This window comes from Eptesicus fuscus, chromosome 11 (genome assembly GCF_027574615.1).
Source record: "Eptesicus fuscus isolate TK198812 chromosome 11, DD_ASM_mEF_20220401, whole genome shotgun sequence".
In the NCBI taxonomy this organism is placed as follows: domain Eukaryota; kingdom Metazoa; phylum Chordata; class Mammalia; order Chiroptera; family Vespertilionidae; genus Eptesicus; species Eptesicus fuscus.
Genome location: NC_072483.1, coordinates 92,895,311 through 92,920,076, shown reverse-complemented (window position 1 = coordinate 92,920,076; position 24,766 = coordinate 92,895,311). Strand labels below are relative to the sequence as shown.

Below are 24,766 nucleotides of genomic sequence, written 5' to 3'. Positions count from 1 at the left end.
GGACCAGGTATGAGATGATGCAAGTTTCTTATGGAGATGAATATCACGAATTGTCACCCGGCAGGAGGAATGGGAAGCACCGTGCGTTGGGACATCAGTGCAGCAAATATTTTATTTATGTGAAAATTTTACTTGTGGAACAGCGCCTCTTTTTTTTACCAAGTTTTATTAGGGTATGAGCACGGGAAAGGCGTCTAACTAGTTGCCCAAAAGAGTCAATTAGCATTTTTGTGTAAGGAAGGTTTTGAGTTCTTCAATGCTCGTCAACAATGACTCATCCTTGAATAGAAAAGTGACTGTGAATAATGACATCCTAAACGGAAAACCACATGTTAACCCGCTGCTCACAGAGTCCCCGGGCAGCAGCCGTCGCCATGGACTCATTTACAACCCACTTTGCTCTGAGAGAGGCCATGATGGTCAGGGGCTAACCCCATGGGAGACTGAGCACACAGCCTTTCGTTTATCGTAACAGAGTGAATCACGCCTAAACTCAACGTACGGTGTGAGCCTTGGCTCAGAAGGGCATCCGACTGGCAGCCTGAGCACTCCGTGCCATCTGCTGCCGGCGTGCCCATGGCCCATGGAATGCCCAGGCGAAGACAGACCCCTGGGAACACCGGCACTTGAGACAGGTTTTCCCGGGATCGTGGGGAGGTACCTGCTCATGTCGAGCTGGACTTAGAAAGCAGTGCCCACCCCTCAGGCAGGAAGTCCGCACACTTTTATTAATAGACTAGAGGCCCGATGCATGAAGATTCGTGCAAGAATGGGCCTTCCTTCCCCTGGCTGCCGGCACTGCCTTCGCTCTGGCCTGAGCCGCCTTTTCGCTCTGGCCCGGAGCCGCCTTTCCGCCTTCCCATGCTGCCCAGAGGCCCAGAGTGGCTGGGGTGGTGCAGAACGCCTGTGTCATCGCCCCACCCCTGGCCACTTAGTGCCTACATATGCAAATTAGCCCACCAGCTTTGTTGGGTTAATTTGCATACTCACTCCTGATTGGCTGGTGGACGTTGCGAAGGTACGGTCAATTTACATCTTACTCTTTTATTAGTGTAGATGCAAAACTCAAATGTGTAAAGTTGCTTAACTGTCCAACAAATAATTTGTGTGGAATGTAATCATGGTAATGAAAAATTCCCAAGTTCAACTGAAAACAAACAAATGAACCCTAGAATCCAAACTAATTTTGTTATTAAATTTAAGAGATACAACCATTTACCTAAGTTTCAGATCAATGCTAAAAGTGATGGCCCACTTCGTGAAAAGTGTCCATCAGTTTTCGGGGAAAACTTGATATCTGAGCTTCAATTTTAGTTAGATTAAGATTGAAATGCGAAAATGGGCCTATTAAATTACTAGAAAGCTGCAAGTTAATATTTTGACTATCTTGGCATCAGAAAGGCTTTCCAGTAAGGTTGTCCAATGTCAGTGATGCCTTGAAATCCTTCTGTTGTCAAAATGCAATTTAGCCGGAAATACTGTCTTTATTCACTTTCCCCGCCCCTGACCCCTTGCAGTCCCAGAGCCGGTGGGATGACTGTGTAGACACAGCCAGGCGAAGCGTCCCAGCTGGAGGAACGGAGGGACTGCAGGCCTCGCCGCCTGCTCCCAGGGCCTTCAGTGAGGTTTAATTCCTGGCTCCCGCCTTCACGGAGCGCAGGGGCGGTCCCAGGTGCCGAACCCGAGAGCTTGGAGGGGCCTGGGGGGCCTTACAGTCTCAGCTGCTTATCGTGCTGACCTAGAGGGCAGACTCGGGAGCGGGCGGTGATTCCCCCGCACCCCACCCACGCCATGAGGGTAGAGGGGCTGAGACGGGGTCCCCTTCCCTGGGCCTCATTCCTGAGCCCCGTTCACTGAGTTAAACTGAAACCGCACCGAGCCAAGCGGCGGCCATGGCGAAGGCAGCCTGCCCTGCAGGTCTTAGTCCCCCGTCGCCTTTCAGCCGCTTTCTTGGGGGAGTTGGCCGCTCACAAGTCCGCCTTCAAGCTGACGTCTCAGAAATGCAGCTTTTAAATCTCTAAATGGGCAACTGACTTCTCACCCAAAATAGATATGTTATTAATTTTTCATATTTTAAGAACTACACATTGATTTTTCATGTTTTAAGAAGTACATCTTACCAATACCCTGAAAGGTGGGGATCAATCTACGACAATCAAGCAGTTCAAAGCTGGGTCTTTGCTTTTTAAGCCACTTCCCATGTTTCTCTTCCAAACTCGTCACTATACGTCGGCATCTGTAAGCTGGAAGGACCCTTCAGAAGTGCTGTGTGACCCTCCGGATGTCCGCACGAGAAGGCCGGGGCGGCGGGGGAGCCGGGCCCTGGCTCTGCCCTCGTTCAGGAGAGGGAGCCCCTCATCCCGCTGGGCTGGCGGGGCGCAGAGGAGAGCCCGGCTGTCAGAGGGGAGTTCTGGAGGGTCCCCTCGCCCCCCCGAGCTGAGCCGGAGTCACAGGGGCTGCGATGGGCAGAGGCAGCTGCCACAGGAGAGGGCAGGACAAGGATGCGGGCCCCAGGGCTCGAGGGCGGAGAATTGGCACCGAGGCTCTGTTTGGGGTCCGACGGAATGATTCGGGGATTTACAAATCAGAAACGACGTCGCTCGGCTCTGCGTGTAAGATGCTCCGGCTGAGCAGCCGCTGTCCCTCAGGACCCGGTGACAGCGCGGAGGGCGGTGCAGATGGAGCTGCTGACACCCGGGGGCCTGGGAACACAGGCCAGGGGCGCTTTGCTTCTGTGGGAACGGGAGCGCGAGGCATGATCCTGTGGCCCAGGTAACGTCTCCGCGGGCCTGGCTGCAGCCCAGGGAGGCACACAGGGGCCGCCTCCCCCGCACCGGCACCTTTCCGGAGGCGCCCGTCCCTGAGCTTGTCGGAATGCCCAGGGTGAAATGACGCTGCTTCGCCAAGGCGTTCTAAACATATCCCTCAGCGACTCTGTCTTCAGAAGCGCTCACCCCACTTCCCTGCCCCCTCATTATGACACCCTCTAATTTCAATTGTGGGAAAGTTCGCAGCCAGTAATGGAGATACAGCAGTGACTGTGCGGATCGGAAAACCAAGAGCCCTTCAGAAGAAAGGAATTTAGCCTTAGGAACCTATGAATGAAGCGTCATTCGGTTTCTATAGACGGATGGAAGCATGCACATACGGTTCTAGTTATACCATTAGCCACAGATGTTACATATGTGTGTACAGACACAGCTCTGCGTGTGATGCTTACGGCTGATGTTGCCAGGCTACTAACATTACTGAGGCTGATGGGACCGAGTGAAGCTGATGTAACCCCCTAGTCCGCTGGCCAACGGAGCAAGCACCGCGTTCCTCCCCCAGCCCCAGGCCCCGGAGACGACGGGAGGTTTGGGAGGGGTCTGTGCGGCCTTCCTCAGGAGTGCTTTGTTCGGCTGACTGTTGAAGTTTTCCTGTAGTCAGAAGCTACTTGAAGCTGCTGTAGGAACTCTGTGGACTCTTCCTCACTGTGGTTCACATGTTCATATTGTCTCTGACTCTGACTCCACGGGGAGTCCAACATGTCACGTTCACCGGGTCATGGATATTTTGTGTGACGTATGCGCTACCCGAGAGCAGGGCCACCCAAGGATTTGACGGGGCAACACGCGTGGTGGGTGTGTGATCGCGGGGCCCTGGATGAACGCGCCCGTCAATCTGGTTAGCAGGTGACAGTGACGAGTGAGGCGTTACGGGACTCACTATGACACGTTTGTGTGGCGTTTCTGTGAAAATCATAGGCAGGTGTGTCTTCACCACTGCATTAATGGGGCATTGGGAGGAGGGGGCGGGCGCATTTAGGTTGCCACCACGCTAACCTGCGAGCCAACAAGACTCTGTTCTTGGAACCTCATTCCCTAAGAACGAGGACAGTGCGGGGCTCGGCCATGGAAGGTGATCCTGTTGCTCCAGGTCTCAGCACTGGGCAGGGGCGGGTGCATGAGTGTCTGGGAGGAAGGCTGTCCCGGGAGGAAGGGTGACGTGGCCCAATGACCCGAAGGAGGAAACGACCTGATGGGGGATTAGCGGGGGTGAAAGGTGAAGACCTGGTCCGAGAGGCCACACCGTGTCAGCGATGAGACGACACTTTCCTCAAACACAGAGGGCCGTTAACACGCGGGATTCGCCCACTGCTCACAGAGACTTCGGGGTGATAGGCGTGTTTCCTGTGCGTCTTTTCAGACTCGAATGAATGGTGAGAACGTGAAGCAGGTGTCACCTGGTTTCCCTTGCTGTGTGTCTGCACGGGGCTTGGGCCTGTAGAACCTCAGACGTGTCACATCGGCGTCTGCAAGTCTTTCATCTTCGCCAGCTGATGGTGGGACTGGAGACGCTTTCATTGAACTTGCCCTCCTGGCTTACCACTTGCTGCCGCTTCTAACAATCTCTGGCTATTGCCAAGCGTTTCTACGAGGTCAGGAGAGATCTTTAAGTGAAAACCCATCACGTTAAGAAAGCTGGCGTGAAAAGCAATCTCCGCAGTCAAATAGTTTGTGGTAAAAAATATTTTAATTACTTTGTACATTTTTACAACTTCTCGCATTTTGATCATTTCTTATGTATTATTACAAACTGTCTAGTATATGTGACACGTGGGATCAGAATCTGGTCACATTGAAGAGATGTGCCTTTTTACATCAACAAACACTGCACTACATTTAGAATCTGGATTTTCTGAAAGCTATTTTGAAAAATAAAAATAAAATCCCTTGTCAGGCTCGGGCTTTAGGTTCAAAGTCGGAATTCACTCTGCGTGTTTTCCCAACTTGCTGGGAAATGCCACCAGGAATAGAAATAACATGACGTGTTACTGGTTTATTTTCCTGCATAGCTCTAGAGATTTCGTGTGCCATCGCAGCTGAAAATGCGACAGGATGATCTTTCTACCCTGTTGGTGATTCGGAGGAACGAGGAAAACACATGCCCGTGGCTGCTTCTGGCTCCCGGGAAATGTGGGGATGAGTTCTGGTTGGTCACTGAGATGTGCTGCCCATGTTAACGACAGACTGGCGGTGTCCCCTGGTCTGGCTTCCGCTTTCCCCAGAAAAAGACCCGTCTCTACGGCACCAGGAACAGGCTAACCCCCCGAAGAGAGGGCACAAAGCGAACCCTGGAGTGTTGGTGAGAACAAGAGAGACGCCGAGAACAAGCTACAAAACGGACGCGTTTGTTTAAGGAGCCCCGCTGGCTGGAGTGATGACACAATGAAATCAAAATCAACCGAAACGTGGAACACAGAAAAGAAATACAGCAGATAAGGATACAGCTAAGCCTCCTTGCAGCTGCCATGGCGAAGCACAACAATTAGGCTAACCCAGTGGTCGGCAAACTCATTAGTCAGCAGAGCCAAATGTCAACAGGACAACGATTGAAATTTCTTTTGAGAGCCAAATTTTTTAAACTTAAACTTCTTCTAACGCCACTTCTTCAAAACAGACTTGCCCAGGCCGTGGTATTTTGTGGAAGAGCCACACTCAAGGGGCCAAACAGCCGCATGTGGCTCGCGAGCCGCGGTTTGCCGACCACTGGGCTAAACTGAAAAGTGCAAGCGCAGGCTGTGCGGTAAGAGGAAACCAGACCGTGAAGGAACGTGTGGCTTAAACCCAGCCAGTGGGTGTAAGGACGGCCCAGCGGCTCCAAAACGAGGGAGAGTCCATGCAAGACAAACCCCATGCCTTCCAGGATGCCTCCCGTGTAAGAAATCCTTCTTATGTGGTAGGAAGGCAACACCGCTTTCAGGAGAAGTTTAAGCTGAATACATGACTTCAAATGTCCAAAACGTGATAAAAACACACACAACACATGCCATCGTACATGTGTCCAAACTCACAGGACGTACACCACCACGGGAGAACCCTCAGGTAAACCACAGGTTCGGGCAGTCCTGCTGTGTCGGTCTAGGTTCATGGGTCCTAACAGTGAACTGCCCTGAGGGGGAAGCTGATGCTGGGGAGGCTATGCAGGCGGGACGGGGTACATGGGAAATATTGGTTCCTTGTCTTCAGCTTTGCTGTGAAACTAACTGTTCTATTATTGACTGATTGATTTGTTTGTTCATCCTCACCCAAGGACATTTTTCCATTGACTTTTAGGGAGGGTGGAAGAGAGAGGGAAAGACAGAGAGAAACATCGACGTGAGAGAAACACACGGATTGGTTGCCTCCTGCCCAGGCTGGGGAGGAGCCTGCAACCGAGGTACGTGCCCTTGACGGGAATCGAACCCGGGACCCTTTGGTCTGAAGACCGGGGCTCTATCCACTGAGCCAAACCTGCTAGGACTGTACTTAACTGTTCTAAAAAGTAGTCTATAAAAAAAGTGAAAGGAATTATTCATTTTTCTTCCTCTGAATGTTTGAAGGGGATTTTGATGTGTATTTGGTGGGATTTTTGAACAAGGGGAACTGGAAAGTTAGGGATATGATTCCAGGCATTCTTACTCTGTGTCCTTGTTCATGATGAGAAATGCTATTCAGACCTTCCCCGTTCTAAAAGCAACAAAACCTATTCTCTCCATTCCCTGGGTCACCTAACCAAAAGGACATAGTTCTTCTCTTAAACAGTTATAAGCAAAAAAAGTGGCTTAACCATAATTATACAAACGCAAGTCACTGCTACCCAATTAGAAACAAATGTTTCAGAGCAAGGTTTTAATCCATTTTACATATGAATTTGCTGTGATTCATAATCAGGGCAATGCAAATCCAAACCACAGTGAGATACAACATCCACCCACCAGACTGGAAAACATTTTAAAAGTTTAACAATAATTCAATATATCGGAGAGGATGCTGTGCCATGGAAACCTCACACACTGTGATCCCACTGGCCAGTATATTCCTGAAAGACCCCCAGACCCTGGAGATACGGTATATACAGTTCCGCTGGGTCATAGCAACATGGAGGGAGCAATCCGAGTGGCATCTCAGCATCTCTCAGCAGGAGAAAGGATACACGCCCTGGGCTACATCCTACCATGGTACTCTGTGATCCCACTTCTAGGAATAGACCCGAGAATCCAGAAACCCCCATCAGAAAGGACATATGCACCCCTATGTTCATAGCAGTGCAATTCACCATAGCCAAGATTTGGAAACAGCCCAAGTGCCCATCAGCAGATGAGTGGATTAGAAAACTGTGGGACATCTACACAGTGGAATACTACGCTGCTGTAAAAGGGAAGGAACGCCTACCATTTGCAACAGCATGGATGGACCTGGGGAGCATTATGCTAAGCAAAGTAAACCAGCTGGAGAAAGATAAATATCACATGATCTCACTCATTTGTGGAATATACTGATCAACATAAACTGATGAACACAAATAGACCCAGAGACATGGAGACATTGATCAGACCATCAAACCTCAGAGGGAAGGCAGGGGAGGGTGGAGGGGGGGAGAGATCAACCAAAGGACTATGTACGTAGCCCATGGACACAGATGGAGGTGGTGAGAGCTTGCGGGGGAGCGGGGTTGGAGAGGGCTTATGTAATACTTTCAACAATAAAGATTTATTTAAAACAACAACAACAACAGTGCAAACAAAGAACCACAGCCCCGCACGTTAACAGGGACCCCTCCAAGCGGAGGGTGGAGTGAGAGAAGGTCTCTGAAGACCGTTCCGGATGATCCCCCTTCCTCAGCCGTGAACGTGAACACAGCACAACCGAACTGCTTGGAGCTCACCTACGGGCGGTGAAGCTTACAGGAAAGCAGGGCTGCTGCGCGCAAGTTCAGGATGAGACTTTATCCCTGGGACGTCCCCGTGGCAACCAGGAGGGGCCTGGTGGACCCGCTGGGTCTGGGACCAGGCGTTCATGTGCGGAGGTTGTATGTATGTTCGTGTGCAGCCTCTCTGTCTGAGATTTAAAACCTTTCACAGTCTTTGCAGAGCAGTGTGAAGAGGATGATTCCTTACTCTGGAATGAGCTATGTGTTGTGGGTTGATGGATCAACATATCAAAATGCAGTGTCCTCGGGGTAGGTCAGCGTGGTTGGGTGGGGGGTGGAGCTGCCTGACTCAGCACCAATCCGGGTTGAACGTTTCCTTCCTTTGGTCCGAGTGTTGCCAACATCAGACCTCTCTTAAGGTCTCACAGTGAGGCCGGCCGGTGTGGCTCAGTGGTTGAGCATCGACCTATGACCCAGGAGGTCACGGTTTGATTCACGGTCAGGGCACAGGCCCGGATTGCGGGCTCGATCCCCAGTGTGGGGCGTGCAGGAGGCAGCCGATCCATGATTCTCTCTCATCATTGATGTTTCTATCTCCCTCTCTCCCTTTCCCTTCCTCTCTGAAATCAATAAAGACATATTTTAAAAGCAATCTCACAGTTAAAGCACAGTCATAGGCACAATACGAACACTTACATTTTGCCAATATGATTCAGGTGTGTGAATTCTATTGGGCTTTGTGTTGCTTTCCTATTTATACAGAGGAAATTGTGGAACACTAATGATGGACACCTAGGATACAAGGTGTGTGTGTGTGTGTGTGTGTGTTGTATGTGTGTGTGTGTGTGTGTGTGTGTGTTCCAGCGAAAGAGGAAGGAGCCGGTCGAGCTGTGTTCCGCATTTTGAGCAAGGTCCTAAGATGTAAGTCAGGCTGATCCAGACGTGAAACACGCGGTCCCAAATCATAAAACTAAGGATTGTCAAAGGGGCCATTAGAGGAGGAGGCGATATAGGTCTTGCTACTTATGTGCAGTTCAGTGTGGAGGTGTGTGCATTATTTCAGTATGTAAGCGTGTGCCTTGTTCACTCTATTTTGTTATAAGTTTGAACCTCATCATGCTATTCTGTTTTATTCTGACCATATCCAACGTTCAGGAAAGAGATAGCTTCTCAGGGCCCTGGCCCGTTTTGCTCAGTGGATAGAGCATGGGCCCGGGGACTGATGGGTCCTGGGTTTGATTCCGGTCAAGGACACACCCCAGTTGCAGGCTCCTCCCCAACCCAGGCCCTGGTCGGGGCGAGTGCCGGAGGCAGCCAATCGATGTGTTTCTCTCACGTGGATGTTTCTCTCTGTCTTTCCCTCTCTCTCCCACTCTCTCTAAAAATCACTGGGAAAATATCCCTGGGTGAGGATTAAAAAAAGAAAAGAAAAAGACAGTGAGCCTCTTGGGGGCCCACAGGGGTCATGGAGGCATCGCCCCCCTCTGCCTGCTGAGCTCCCCGATGGTTCCACGGGTCTGAAATGAGCAGAGGGGGTGCATTCTACCCAACAGCCCTGCTCCTTTAAGTGCGGGCGATCACGCAGCCCAGGGTCGGCTGTCCCTGAGAGACGGTCCTAGACGCAGGCCTGCAGCAGACCCAGACTCTGAACTCCCCGCTGAGGTCCTCATCCTGACGGCTGGTCCCAGCCTCAGAGCGAGGCCCACCCAGGGCGTGGGTCGATTCCGCCACTCCACACACTCCTCACCTCCAATCGGCAGGAGGAAGCGCAGGCTGAGCACTCAGCCCCTTTCCCAAGCACTAGGGCAGATCCAGCCTGTCCTGCCCTGGAGGCAGCCCAGCAGCTGGAAGGCGTTGGCGTGCTAAGCCTGTGTCCCAGGCCGGCGAGCCAGCTCTCCGCAGCTCAGCTGAGGCCGATCAGCCAGCGTGTCCTTCCCCAGCCTCCTGGCCCATCGCCTGTCTTATTGACCCGTTTATCCCTTCGTGCACTCTCTCCTCTCATCTTGCTTCGCGCTCCTTCTCTTTATTCTGGTCCCACCCGCCTCCCCGCTTTTTTTCTGGTTTCTTTTACTTTCACATCCCACGCCTCCGGCGGGTTTGATGGCCGCTCGCTCGGGGTGCAGTAATCGCCGAGTGACTGCCTCCTCACGGTCCCGTCTTTATTCTCCACAGGAGCGTTCTCCTGAATCGTCTCCGATTTCCTAACTGGTCCTTAACTCCCCAGTCCCGTTCCTTTCATTTCTAGTTTCATCAGCTTCTGGGTGAACCTCCAGGCCCCTCACCTTGACAGTTACCAAGACACCGTCACCAGCCCTGGCTAAGATGAGGCGTCCTGGCTTTACCCCACGGGAGCAGGGGTTGGGCGTGCACCATTTTTATATTATATGTTTAAAAATCAGCAACGTAAAGCTTCAATGCATGTAAATATGGGGAGCACATCCGCTCCTTTAGAAACAAATGAGGTTGGGGCCCCGTGAGCAAGAGGAACTGGTTAAACAGGGCTGGTCCGGGATGTTTGTGGGCCACCCCCTGGATCAGAAAAGTGACTTCCGGTCAGAGTTCACGCCGTAGGTTAGCTAGGAGGTCTCCAATGTCCACGCCCGGAAATAGAGACGTTAGCACCGTCAGCGGATCCAGAATACACAAGAGCTGAGGAACTACTGAAATGAATACGGATTTGCCCGGCCGCGTGGCTCAGTGGTTGAGTGTTGACCTATCAACCAGGAGGTCACGGTTCCATTCCCAGTGGGTGGGGGCACACGCCCGGGTTGCAGGCTCCATCCCTAGTAGGGGGCGTGCAGGAGGCAGCCGATCCATGATTCTCTCTCATCGTTGACGTTTCTCTCTCTCTCTCCCTTTCCCTTCCCCTCTGAAATCAATAAAAATATATTAAGAAAACATATCAAACAGATGTATAATTTTTTGGCGATTAAACAGAAATGGTATTCTACCATAGTGCTTTTTTAGAAGGTTTATTTTCTTCCTCTCAATGTCACTGCTAGGTTTCTTCCCCCTTTTCTCTGGCCGCGCTAGTGCCCTTGTCCAGGAGGCAGGGAGCGACGGCATGGCGCTCGCTGGGAGGGGCAGCTGGCAGGTCTGCCGGTTTCAGCACCGAGTCCGCCAGCTCCAGCCGCGGGCCGGCCCTGTGGGGAGACGCTTCGAGCTCTGTGTGCACACCCGGCCCGGCCTTCTGCACCTCCCTGGGGAGGTCGCCCCGGAATTCGCTGAGACCTGAACACGAATGCATTACCCGGGCACCCTTGCTCATCTATTTTCCTTTACAAAAAATGGGGGGGGAGGGGGGGGAGGGGAGGGCTGCCTACTCAGTGACCTGAGAGGAATGAAATGGTAACCGGCTTCTGAGTTCTTTCTCTTTGGCGAATTAGTGATTCTAGTTGCTCCGGACTCCCAGCCCTGGTGTCCGCCGTGCACAGCCTAGAACCCCGCGGCGTCGCCTGCAGGCTTCCGTGGAGACGCATGTAACAGAGCACCTTCATTCACGGAAATCGTTTTTGAAATCTGCATTGAATGCATCGGGGCGGCATTGGTTAATTAATGACACAGGTTTCGGGGGGACGGCTCTGTGACGCCTCATCTGTATGTCGCACTATGTGTTCGCCACCGAGTCGAGGCTCCTCCCATCACCATTTACCCCCTTCACCCTCCTGTCTCCCCTCCCCCTTTCCCGCTGGCAGCCAGCACCCTCTTGTCTGGGCCTGTGAGTTTCTGGGTGTGTTTTTGCTTAAGCCCCCCACCCCTTTTTTCACCTAGACCCCCAACCCCCTCTCCACTCATAGCTGTCGGTCTGTTTTCTGTCTCTCTGAGTCTGTTTCCATTTTGTCTGTCTGTTTGGTTCACTGGATTCCACGTAGCAGCGGACGCACATGCTACTGGTGCTTCTCTGACTGGCTGAGCAGAGTGCCCCTGGGCCCCCCGCCGTCCGAAGGGTGAGATGTCCTTCTTGTCACGGCTCTGGAGGCCTCCACGGCCTTCTCACCCACTCACCCACGGGCAGCGCCGGCTGCTCCCAGGCCTTGGCCATCGGCAGTGCCGCTGCCGGGACCACAGGGGCGCACATTCCTCCGGATCGGTGTGCGGGTTTCTTCGGATGAACCCCCGAAGCGGACTCACTGGAGGTTAAGCCCCTCCGTGAGCAGACAGTTATCTGGGCGCGCAGACGAAGGCTGGCGCTGGCAGAGCTCACATGGGAGTAGTATGACCGGGAAAGGACAGGCACGTAGGAAATACGTCCTTTATGGTAGGTGGTGGGTGGCCAGGTGGATGGATCATAAGTAAAGGCTGGGACAGAATAACAGAGCTGAGCGGGAGCATGCCGCTGTGAAGGCCGCAGGGCGTCAGCAGTGATTGGGGCGAGCCCGGGGAACGTTTATCTCTTATGTGCGCAGGGGCCCTGTCGGGGGGGGGGGGGCGGGGGCAGGGAGTGAGGGACCCGCACAAGGACCCCGGAGCGGAGCGCCCACGCTCATGGGAAGGAGCCCACGACTCATTCTAATCCTCGTCCGGTGCCAGGCCGCCTTCCTGCAGACGCGTGCCGGCGGCCCCAGAAGTCCTAGCGACAAAGAAACTAGTCTGGAGGGGAGGACTCAGCGCAAGCAGGGACCCTGGCATCCGGGGTTCAGGCATCCGGGCCCCAAGGAAAAGGGGAGCCAGTTTCCTCGTCCAGAGGCTGCAAGGCTGGCCGTGTAATGAACAGTGCAGACAAGGAGGCATGATAAACTTAGAAAGCCCGCGGATAATTTATCCAAATAAACACCCCGCATCGTACATCAGTAACGTGATCTGATGCTGGGGATCGATGTTTATCACAACTTAATTCCACAGAATTAGTCACAGCGGAGTGGATGCACTGCGGTCGCGCTCCAGATAGAAAAGCGAAAACCTTGTATTTACAGAGTTTTCCCTCGGGGATTGGAGCAGGCTGGCCGGCAGGTCCGGGAGAAAAACAGACGCGGGTGTAGGACGATCCCGAAGTCTAAACAACCTCGAGTAACAGGGGCGGAGGACTGGCCAAGGGCAACCATCTGACTCACGGTCAGCACCTGCTCCTTCCAGACCTCCCTCACGGCGAGACTTAAGGGGCCCTCTGAGCACCCTCGGACGGGGGCCCCCATCTCTGAGTGCAGAGCATGGTTAGCCCACTCGGGGGGTTCGCTTCAGGGACTGTGCCGTTACACGTGGTGAACACGCCTGTTCGTGGTGCGTGTGGCACAGAACAGAGACCGCTGAGCACTCAGGCCGGGACGCACAGACCTGCGTGCACTGCGGCGGCGACAGGCGAGGGCTGGGAACAAACGTGGCCTCAGAGGTCGTCTGAAAGGCTGCACGATCAAAGCGTTTTTGAGGGATGGTTGCATTTTACCAAAACGCAGATCTGAACTCTGCTAAGTTTTATGTTTATTTTCTTCTTTTAAAAATATATTTTATTGATTTTTTACAGAGAGGAAGGGAGAGGGACAGAATTAGAAACATCCATGAGAGAGAAACATCGACCAGCTGCCTCCTGCACACCCTCCTACTGGGGATGTGCCCGCAACCAAGGTACATGCCCTTGACCGGAATCGAACCCGGGACCCTTCAGTCCGCAGGCCGACGCTCTATCCACTGAGCCAAACAGGTCAGGGCTATATGTTTATTTTCAAGAAAGTAGTCTGGAACCTGGTTCATTAAATATGCACACATATTACTTTTACGGTCAGAAGACTGGGTAAGTCTTGTTAAATAACTTTTGAGCTGACAGCATGGAACACAGGACAGGAAATCCTTTGGAAAAACGTCTAATCAAGGAAGCTAAGGATCGCGAAGAACCCGGTCGATGAAAATGTGAATGAAGCGTGGGAACATCACGGGATGGCTCTCAGGCCTGTCGGCTGGTTTTAGATGGTCGTCAAGCTTGCTCACACCTCATTTGAAGACCTTTCTGTTCAAATGAATGAACCCAAACATCCTTCAAAGCCTTATTCGCCAGAATATCACTTCACTAACCACATATTTTGTCCTAAAATTGAACAGTTTCTGATACACAGCCTGGCACGAGCCTCTGATTTAGGTACAGAGCTTTGTCAAGGGTAACTGTTTGATGCGGGGCACACCGAGCGCGTCTCTGAGCTTCGTGTGTAAAAGAATGAAGAACAAGGGGTTTCCGTGTGATGTGCCTTTTCCATGGTTAGAATGAAGAGGCTTTTAAGTGCTCCAGTTTTAAAGAAATCGCGCTTGACGCCCGCGTTCGTATTAGGTTCTGGGATACATTCCACGCCGGCAAGCGCGTGGCCGCCCTCAAAACGTTCGCTGCACCCCGGCTTGTTCCCTCGCCGGCCGTGGGAAGAGCTGGTATTCTGGCTGCCGATAGTGCAGAGAAACAACTCACAGCTTCGGCTCTGTTCACAAAAGATGGGTGAGGGGCACTGACACGTGTGGAACCCCTACTACGCGCCGAGTGCCGAGCTGAGCGTTTCCCACGTGTTGTTGGGTGTCTTCCTTACAAAGACCCGGGTTTCAATACCACGTTATGGATGAGAAGGGGGACCTGCAAGGGGTGCAGGTGGGTCCACCTGCAGAGGACCTGCCTCCTACGCCCGTTACGTCGCTCTCTGCAAGAGCTTACATCTCAGCGGTGGGTTTTCCTTTCTTTCTTTTCCTCCTTTCTTCCTTTTTGCCATTGATAAGAAAGAGGTGGAAACACAAACATAAGAATTTCCTGCAGAGGGATGGGGACGAGCCAGGAAACCAGCATGCTTTCCTTGGCCGTTGTTTCAGACAATGGGGCGTTCGGAGCTTTAACCGGAGGCTCTGGAGCAGCACATTCCCACTGGGGGTGGTAGGCGGGATGGGAAGAGGAAGCCCAGGGCCGGGGGCAGGTCCTGGCCCAGCCCCTGGGGCTGTGCGCCGGGGGCCGTTACCGAGGGTCCCTGCGCCTCAGTGCTCAGGGCCGGAGTCTGTATCTGCAGACAGAGCGGAGGAGAGCGCTGGGGCTTTGGGGTGGGGGTGGGTTAAATGAGATGAGAGCTGAGAAGTCAGTAATGCACAGGGCACGTGGCAACCCCTCAAAACGAAGTCACGCCACCATCGCACGCTGCCTTGAGAGAAGGGTGTCTTGTCCTGGCCCGGTTGGTTCAGTGGTTAGAGCGTCAGCCTGCAGACCGACGGGCTGTGGGTTCGATTCCCGGTCGAGGGCACATGCCTGGTACTTGGGCTGCAGGTTCCTCAGCCCAGGTCGAGGTGCACGTGGGAGGCAGCCAGTCGATGTGTCTCTCTCACATCAATCTCTCTCTCCCCCCGCTTCCCTCCCACTCTCTCTAGAAACCAACGGGAAAACTACCCCCAGTGAGGATTAAAGAGGAAAAAAAAGAAAAAAACAAGAGGAGGGGCTCTCGTTTGTGGGCACAGCGTGGGAAGGCAAGACAGGAGGTCCCCAACACGTGCACAGCCGTTTTCCTGAGAGCTCAACTGACGTCTGTTTCCAGATTTAACCCGTTGGGACTGATAAGTATTCCAGTGTGTCTGTCCCATAAGTTAACGGGGAGGTTTCTTTTTGTTTGTTCTTTGTTTGTATTTTATTGACTTTTTACAGAGAGGAAGGGAGAGGGATAGAGAGTTAGAAACATCGATGACAGAGAAACATCAATCAGCTGCCTCCTGCACACCCCCTACTGGGGATGTGCCCGCAACCAAGGTACATGCCCTTGACCGGAATCCAACCTGGGACCCCTCAGTCCTCAGGCCGACGCTCTATCCACTGAGCCAAACCAGTTAGGGCAAGTTAACAGGGAGTTTAAAGGAACGGTGTTTAACACATTTAAAAGGCAGCAGCGTCCTGAGTGCTAAGGTTGCCCGGCGCCAGGCCTCACTTACAGAACTCCACCGGTCTCTATAGCACAAAGGCAGAGGTTTTCTTTTCCGCCTTCGCTAGTCACGTATATTGGCTTGTTTTAAAGAAGGTGTAAACCCAGAACTTCTCATTGAAGGTAAATTTTTAAAGGAGACCTATGCCGACTGACTCATAAAACATTTACACGTGTTACTCTGATAGGAGGTTTCCATGATCTAAGGCAAAACAAATCTCTTCATTTGCCTCCCCTTTGAAAGTAGCAACAGAATTACCCCCCCCCCAAAAAAAAAATCACGGTTTGTACTGGCGACATTCTCTTCCCAGTTTTCATGCTCCTTGCTTTCTGTTCTGAGGTCACGTCTTTTTCTCCAGCACTTAACACCCCGATTTCCCTGCACGTCACCGGGGAGGGCGGCCACGGATGCTCATGTCCACATGTCTGCGTCCTGATGGATTGCAGGTGAGTGCGGGACATTCTGTGTGTAAAACGTATGAACTCAGGACGTGGCCGGAGACAGTGGAGCTGGGTGGTGATGGATAAGCTAAGCCTGTGAGCCCGGGGGTGCGCTCACCGTCCCCCCCGCTACCCCCCCACCCCGTGTGCCCGACCCCTCGGGCCAGGGCTGCTCCATCAGCCACGCGGCTGCCGTCTAACGGCTGCCACGGACGCGCTCGGAGCGCTGGCTTCGTGAGAATCACAGTCGAGCTCAGGGCAACCTGCACCCAGAAGAGAAGTAACTACAGGTTATGGAGAAGTCTATGCCATGCTAACGTTTTAAATTAAGAAATGCATTCCAGCCCTGGCCGGTTTGGCTCAGTGGATAGAGCGTCAGCCTGGGGACTGAGGGTCCCGTGTTCGAATCTGGTCAAGGGCACGCACCTGGGTTGCAGGCTCAATCCCTAGCCCTGGTCCCGGTGCGTGCAGGAGGCAGCCAACTGATATGTCTCTCACATCGATGACTCTCTCTCTCTCTCTCTCTCTCTCTCTCTCTCTCTCTCGTCTCTCCTCCTCCCTTCCACTCTCTCTAGAAATCAATGGAAAAATACCCTCGGGTGAGGATGAGCAAAAAAAGCAAAATGAAGAAACGTGTCCCATCCACCAACTTCCCTGAGTACGGAGCCGTGGACTCAATGCCATCGGCGACTTAGCTGCTTATGAAGGTTTGTGTCGGGTCGAGTTGAGCTGAGATTTGTTCGTTGGATGGCAGCCAGGGAAAGGAAGTCACACATCTGCTCTAAGCCAGGAAGGAATAAGCAGAGGCACTTTATTTACCTCTAAAAATAAACGCACTCTTGTGCCCGCTTTTGAGAATGGCAATGATGGCTGAGCTCGTTCTGCATGGCACTGTCTCTTTCAAATAGGAGAAACGACTTAGGGCCAGAGGGAGGAATATGCTCTATGAAAATATCTGCAACTTTCATCTGATCATCCGAGTAGGACCTGAGTGCACGTGGGCCTTAACTCCGGTCACAGCAAGTGACTCTAATTTACTTTTTAACGATAAAAAGTAAGACTTTTATTGTGTTTTTATAAATTTTTAAAAAGTGTTTTTATTGATTTTTAGAGAGAGAGAGAGAAAGGGAGAGGGAGAGAGAAACATTGATGAGAGAAGCATCATGGATCGGCTCCCTCCTGCACGCCCCCTACTGGAGATGGAGCCTGCAACCTGGGCATGTGCCCTGACCTCGAATCCAACCAGTGACCTCCTGGTTCCTGGACTGATGCCCAGCCACTGAGCCACGCTGGCTGGGCTATTGTGTTTTTAAAAATTGAAATAATTTATTTTCTTATAAAATAACATTAACTTAAAAAATTAATCTGGTGTTGAGATTTCTCAAATATGGGAAGAGGCAGGGATTTGTTGATCTAATCTGATTTAATGAACAGTATTATAATCCTAATTAGACATAAAAGATAACCTAGATTTATTGAGGACGTTTCTGTTTAAATTGGAATTGCAATAGAATGTATAAGAATATTTTCTATTATTTAAACGGATTTTGTAGATTTAATTGTCACCTGTCTATTCATAGGTTCTTTTTACTACATCACGTGGACTATTTATATTCCACATTTTACAATGAAATGTAGTATATTTCTTCAGTTTTTCTTGTTTTAAACTAAGGCTATATATCTTCAAGATCATAAAGCCACTTATACTTCGGTAAACTAAAATTAAGGGGTGACAGTGTCTGGTACATGGAGTTGCGTAGCTGCTGTTGGTGAAGGAGTTTGGGCAGGATGGCTGTGTATGTGAATACACAGAAACATGATTGAGATGGCTGGTTCGTGTGCAGACCAGGTCTTGCATTTCTGGTAAATATTTATTTCCCACCTAACTGCATCAGGGCATTTCCTGACCTTCCCTGCGAGGGTGTCTTGATTAGTGTAGGGGCAGCGTGGCGGACGTCTGGTGGGGGAGCGAGCTTCCCGCGAGGACAAGCACTTCTCCTTCCCACGGGACTGCAGACCAGACCTAGCGCGCGTTTGAAGCAGCCGGGCACTGGTTTTCTTTCTTTCTTTTTTAAAAAATTATATTTTTATTGATTTCAGAGAGGAAGGGAGAGGGAGAGAGAGAGAGAGAAACATCAATGAGGAAAGAGAATCATTGATCAGCTGCCTCCTGCACGCCCCCCTACTGGGGATCCAGCCTGCAACCCGGGCGTGTGCCCTTGCCGGGGAATGGAACCTGGGACCTTTCAGTCCACAGGCCAATGCTCAACCACTGAGCCACACCGGCCAGGGCTGACTTTCCATTTGACGTGCGTTCTCTGCCGGTCGGAGTGAGTCCAGACAAAAGAGGTGCTGCAAACGCGAGCCTGTCCTTCCATGACCACCATCGCCACCATCACCACCATCACCACCATCGCCACCCGCGGCTCAGCTTAGGGGTTAAAAGCGTCTCTGAGCCCCGACCGAAGATGGGGAGCGACGCCAGAGACCCCAACACCATTCTCTGAGGTATTCGCTTTCCGAAATGTCGGCGCCACCGTCATTCTCCTTCTAAAGCCAGTTAGCTTTCCGAGCTGCGTTCGAAGGCTCAGAGTATGGCATACGGTTTGCTGAGTGAACCCACACCTCGGTCATGTAAGAATTACTTTGCTAATTTTTCTACAAAGTTCTAAGACAGTCCTTCACAACGAAGCTGCCGTCGAATGTTAACCGCGTAGGTGACGATGGAAGGGGGTCACTGTTATAATGGTTCCAGATTGCCCATTAGAAACACAGGACACTGGGGCTGCCTGAGGGTCTCGTGTATTTTTACGTGTGTATCAAAGGGTTCTCCCCATTAACATAAAGCATAGAAGGTAATCTTTTTTTGTCTTAATATTATTTTGAGTTTTTTACTGAAATTCAGATTTCTGTTATGCATGAAAAAAATAATGATAAAAACACTTACAGGGGAATGAATGTAGAAAGTCTCATAAACCTGCTAGGGTGTGGACCCCCTTTAAGCCTCACTGTGTTCTGGGCATCACCAGTGAGGAAAATACATCCTTTAACACGAGTTTAAAATGACAGACCCACTTTTAATTTATTTTACTGTTCTGTTTTATCAAAGTGAGTGGCTTTGACATATGGTAAACATTTACGTATTTTAACTAATACAAATAACATTTTTGCATGTGCTAGATGTACTTTAAAAAGTATATCTTTTTTAAAGTATCTTTGCAATAACCAAAGTATATTTCTTGAAGATGACTGAATGTTGCAGGTAAAACACCATTTAGCTTACGTTTCTCATGCAAAGTGTCAATTCTTTGTTTATTTTACAGCTAGAACTTGCCGTAGACTCTGCACTGGTTTTCTGATGTTACAGGCTAGAAAAATACCTATTTTTTTTTTTTATCTAGAAAAATAAGTTAATTCTTTTTGGTTGAAAGCATACACTGATGCTCTGATATTCTCTTATCATTAAAAAAAAAAGCAAACACCAGAATAGAATAACATGAATTTTCATTTCAAACTTTCTAACATTTGAAATGTTTATTTCTAACATTATTTTCTCAAAATAGTCTTTGCTTTACGGCTCTCAATATTCATTGCCTAGTGTTTTACAACAGTATTTTTTAAAAATAAACATGATAAAATCCATACTATTGATATAGCTGCAAAAATTTAATTAAATTATGCAGGGAAATTATGGGGTTTGGGTTAGCAATGTAAAAAAAATATTAGAAAAGTTTGGGGAGTTCCAAACTTGATATTAATATAATACCTCTTTCTAAGATAATAATCTAAACAGAAATAATGCTATTTTAACTTTTGTTCCTAAGCCACGGCATTGGGTTAGGCATTTAATGTGTTTTTCCATTTCCTCTTCTAATTATCAAATGGCTATTTACAAGGTCACAGTCCAAAAACACTTTTTTCCATTCTGCCCCCGTGTCAGGGAGCTCAGCACAATTAATAATAGAAAGCGGGCAGGAAGCCAGCTGCAATGTTTTCAAAGAGGCACCAACGTTAGGCTACCTGGAGGCTGACATTATTTGGAGGAGCTTGGGGGGGACGTAGGTGTAAAATTACAGGGAGACATTCAGTCTGAGAAACGAGCCACGAGTCCCGAGTCCCGGTTCCGAGGGAGCTCGGCCAGGACTGCCCACAAAGGACTTTGCAGAGTGTCGTGCCTTCAGGTAAGAAATGTCAATGCTGTCAGCCAATACCTGATCGAACCCAGTCTGAGGCCATTTTCTCCTTAGCCAGGAGCTCTGCACCCCTGTCCCAGCAGCTCCCCGGGCTCGGGCACCCCTGTCCCAGCAGCTCCCTGAGCTCTGCACCCCTGTCCCAGCAGCTCCCCGGGCTCTGCACCCCTGTCCCAGCAGCTCCCCGGGCTCTGCACCCCTGTCCCAGCAGCCCCCGGGCTCTGCACCCCTGTCCCAGCAGCCCCCCGGGCTCTGCACCCCTGTCCCAGCAGCCCCCTGAGCTCTGCACCCCTGTCCCAGCAGCTCCCCGGGCTCTGCACCCCTGTCCCAGCAGCCCCCTGAGCTCTGCACCCCTGTCCCAGCAGCTCCCCGGGCTCTGCACCCCTGTCCCAGCAGCTCCCCGAGCTCTGCACCCCTGTCCCAGCAGCCCCCCGAGCTCTGCACCCCTGTCCCAGCAGCTCCCCGGGCTCTGCATCCCTGTCCCAGCAGCCCCCCGGGCTCTGCACCCCTGTCCCAGCAGCCACCTGAGCTCTGCACCCCTGTCCCAGCAGCTCCCCGAGCTCTGCACCCCTGTCCCAGCAGCCCCCCGAGCTCTGCACCCCTGTCCCAGCAGCTCCCTGAGCTCTGCACCCCTGTCCCAGCAGCTCCCTGGGCTCTGCACCCCTGTCCCAGCAGCCCCCTGGGCTCTGCACCCCTGTCCCAGCAGCTCCCCGAGCTCTGCACCCCTGTCCCAGCAGCTCCCTGAGCTCTGCACCCCTGTCCCAGCAGCTCCCTGAGCTCTGCACCCCTGTCCCAGCAGCTCCCTGGGCTCTGCACCCCTGTCCCAGCAGCTCCCCGGGCTCTGCACCCCTGTCCCAGCAGCCCCCCGGGCTCTGCACCCCTGTCCCAGCAGCCCCCCGGGCTCTGCACCCCTGTCCCAGCAGCCCCCCGAGCTCTGCACCCCTGTCCCAGCAGCCCCCGGGCTCTGCACCCCTGTCCCAGCAGCCCCCCGGGCTCTGCACCCCTGTCCCAGCAGCCCCCCGGGCTCTGCACCCCTGTCCCAGCAGCTCCCTGAGCTCTGCACCCCTGTCCCAGCAGCTCCCTGAGCTCTGCACCCCTGTCCCAGCAGCTCCCCGGGCTCTGCACCCCTGTCCCAGCAGCCCCCTGAGCTCTGCACCCCTGTCCCAGCAGCTCCCTGAGCTCTGCACCCCTGTCCCAGCAGCTCCCTGAGCTCTGCACCCCTGTCCCAGCAGCTCCCTGAGCTCTGCACCCCTGTCCCAGCAGCCCCCTGAGCTCTGCACCCCTGTCCCAGCAGCCCCCCGGGCTCTGCACCCCTGTCCCAGCAGCCCCCCGGGCTCTGCACCCCTGTCCCAGCAGCTCCCTGGGCTCTGCACCCCTGTCCCAGCAGCCCCCTGAGCTCTGCACCCCTGTCCCAGCAGCCCCCTGGGCTCTGCACCCCTGTCCCAGCAGCTCCCCGAGCTCTGCACCCCTGTCCCAGCAGCCCCCCGGGCTCTGCACCCCTGTCCCAGCAGCCCCCCGGGCTCTGCACCCCTGTCCCAGCAGCCCCCGGGCTCTGCACCCCTGTCCCAGCAGCCCCCCGAGCTCTGCACCCCTGTCCCAGCAGCTCCGGCCGCCCTGGTGTCAGGTCAGGACAGCCTGCGGCACCAGCAGGGGCTTGGTCCCTGTTCCCTGCGTCCTGTCCCGGGAACCCTGCCTTCAGGGCACGGGCTCCACTTTGTATTTTTTTAAATATAAATATTTTATTGATCTCAGAGAGGAAGAGAGGGCGAGAGAGATGGAAGCATCAGTGATGAGAGGGCATCATGGATCGGCTGCCCCCTGCGCGCCCCACACGGGATGGAGCCTGGAACGTGGGCCTGTGCCCTGACCGGAATCGAACCCGGACCCTCAGTCCCAGGCCGACGCTCTACCCACTGGGCCACCCCGCCGGGGCCGGGCCTCTCCTCTGGGGTCACGGCCGGATGCGCTCACTGGGGACCCGGGTTCCTCTTCACAGCAGCCTCTCGCCCACACCCTCCGCTCCGCTCCGGCCGGGAGGGGGGCCCGCCCCACGGGAAGCCGGGCTCCGGGCTCCGGGCTCCGGGCTCCGGGCGCAGAGCCGCCACCGAGCCCCGCGTCCCCGCGCAGCTGTGCTTCCCCGCGGCCGCCACCCGCCGCCCCGCCGCGGGCGCAGGTCGGGAGCGCGAGGGACGGAGACGCCGCAACAGGAGCAACGGAGTCCCGCCGGCGGACCGCGGGGAGAGCCGAGCGGGAGAGCGCGACCCCCCCCCCCCCGGGCGGTGCTCCCCGAACCCCCTGGACGGTGCTCCCCGAACCCCCCTGGACGGTGCTCCCCGACCCCCCTGGACGGTGCTCCCCGAACCCCCCTGGGCGGTGCTCCCCGAACCCCCCCGGGCGGTGCTCCCCGAACCCCCCGGGCGGTGCTCCCCGAACCCCCCTGGACGGTGCTCCCCGACCCCCTGCGCCCCGCGGGGTGAGCGCGAGGCCCGGGGGGACTCCCGCGCCCCTTCTCCCCGCGGCGCCGGGCGCGGAGGGCGGTCCGGGTGGGGATGCCCGCGGTCACGGTCACGGTCACGGCCGCCCCGCGCGGAGGGCCGGCTCCCCTCGGGCTGAGATGGGACCCGCGCTCGGGTGGGTGTGGGCTCCCCGCTCATTCCTGGACGGTCCGGCCCGCACGGGCGGCGTCTCCCCGCAGATCAGGCGGCGAGGTCGGGGCGCCAGCCCGTCCCCTCCGGGAGGACCGCGAGCCGGACCGGAGCAGCGGGTGCGGAGGAGGCGCTGACTTACCGGCCGCGGGAGCCCCGAGAAGCGCTGGGCGGGCGGCGGTCCGCTCCTCCGCGAACGTCCGGACGCGGGAGCTGCTCCCAGGTGCGCGGAGCCGGCGCCGGCCCTGCGGAGGCGGCGGCAGCAGAGCCCGTCTGAGCGGCGGGGCTCCCTCACCCCGTCCCAGCCGGCGGGGAGGCGGGGCTTCCTGTGACATCAGCGCCCCGCCCGCTCGGGGCTCGGCCACTCCTCCTCCAGGGGCGCCCCCAGGCGGCGCCTGCTCCCCCCCACCCCCCAGGCAAGAAGCAGCTGACCCCGGCAGCACCCACAGGTGGGCTCCTCCACAGGGTGGGCTTCTCCCCTGAGCTCTGCTCCAGCGGCCGGCAGCTGCCTGCGGTGCAAGGGAGTCAGTGTGATGTTCTGTGCACAGACCACAGGGGCTGGGGCGGGCCTGTGTGTGCGCGTGCGCGTGCATGTGTGTGTGTGCATGTGTGTGTGGGTGTGCGTGCATGTGCATATGTGTGTGCGTGCATGCCTGTGTGTGCGTGCGTGTGCATGTGGGCGTGCACATGTGGGTGTGTGGGCGTGCGGGTGTGCATGTGCGTGTGCGTGCGCGCGTGGGTGTGCATGTGTGCGTGTGTGCGTGTGCATGTGTGTATGTGTGCGCGTGTGAATTATACTTCCCAGTGTCCCTGAGGAAATTCTCCATTCCCCTGAGTGAACACAGGGAGTGGTGACTGCAGCGTCTTCATTCACGCTGTGACCCACGCTCATGCGTGTGGGGCTCTGGGAGTCAGCCAGGCCTCGACCAGTTTCCCAGGACGAATGGGAGGAACCTCATGCTGCAGGTTTCTTAAGCATGTTTGCTGTGTTATGACACCAGTATGGGTGTGTTTTTGCTGTGTATGACACTAGGATGCGTGTGTTTTTGCCGTGTTATGACACTAGGATGCGTGTGTTTTTGCCGTGTCATGACACTAGTATGCGTGTGTTTTTGCTGTGTATGACACTAGGATGCGTGTGTTTTTGCCGTGTTATGACACTAGGATGTGTGTGTTTTTCATCAACAAAACCATCGTGTGCCAAGAAAGATAAGTTTATTCCGAACGTGTGTGTGACTCCCTGGGACTGCCCGGGGGCGGCTGTAGGTAAGACGCGGCTTTGGCTACTGTGTACGTGTGTGGAGGTGCGGCAGCAATGATCGATCCTGAAACCGACACAGCTCTACACATCCCTTATGTGTCCGAGCACCGAGGTCCTCATCGGCAAACTAACATGATGATCAGATCAGACCTGACGTCCCTTACGTCTCTAAGCCTCTCAATCCAGTTACGTGACATTTAGAAACAAACAGGCTATTGCGATGTTCATTCTGTCCTTCGTAAATGTGGGATCAGCGGCGCTGAGACACTGCGACGTGACCGCAGTTCTGGAACAAAACGGCGTCCTGGCAGACAATCAGAGGAGGAGCGGCTAGCAACGTGAAGGGGTTCGTGTCCCTGACGCTCTGTGCTCCTCACATTTTTACTAGCTGGACCCCGGAAGAAACTTAGTGCACAATCTTTGACTTGAAGGTCAATAGGATCAAGGTCAATGCAAACACATTCGTATAAAAATAGGATGCATACTAGCCTCTATCCACGGTGATTCTGTGGCTGAGAAACGGAGTTACACCTGTTTCGTTCCTGGGGTTGTCTCCCAGGTCGGGGTTAGGAGGCCGGTGGGATGTTGCTTCAATTTGAGCTATCTCCTCCGGCCCCGAGGAGGAAGTCCGTGATGCAGATTTTAAATCCAAACCTCCCTGCCCATGTCTCTCACCCCCGGGCTCGATACAATATG

At 53.8% G+C, this 24,766-nt stretch overlaps 1 protein-coding gene across 1 annotated transcript in view; it reads right to left on the bottom strand.

The window, feature by feature from the left end:
* Nucleotides 1-23,075, bottom strand: part of CALCRL (calcitonin receptor like receptor) — a 70,960-nt gene extending 47,885 nt beyond the window's left edge. The window contains exon 1 of the mRNA XM_054723288.1: nucleotides 22,952-23,075. The gene's annotated coding sequence lies outside the window, so the exon portion shown is untranslated. The remainder of the gene's footprint in view (nucleotides 1-22,951) is intronic.
* Nucleotides 23,076-24,766: the final 1,691 nt, after the last annotated feature.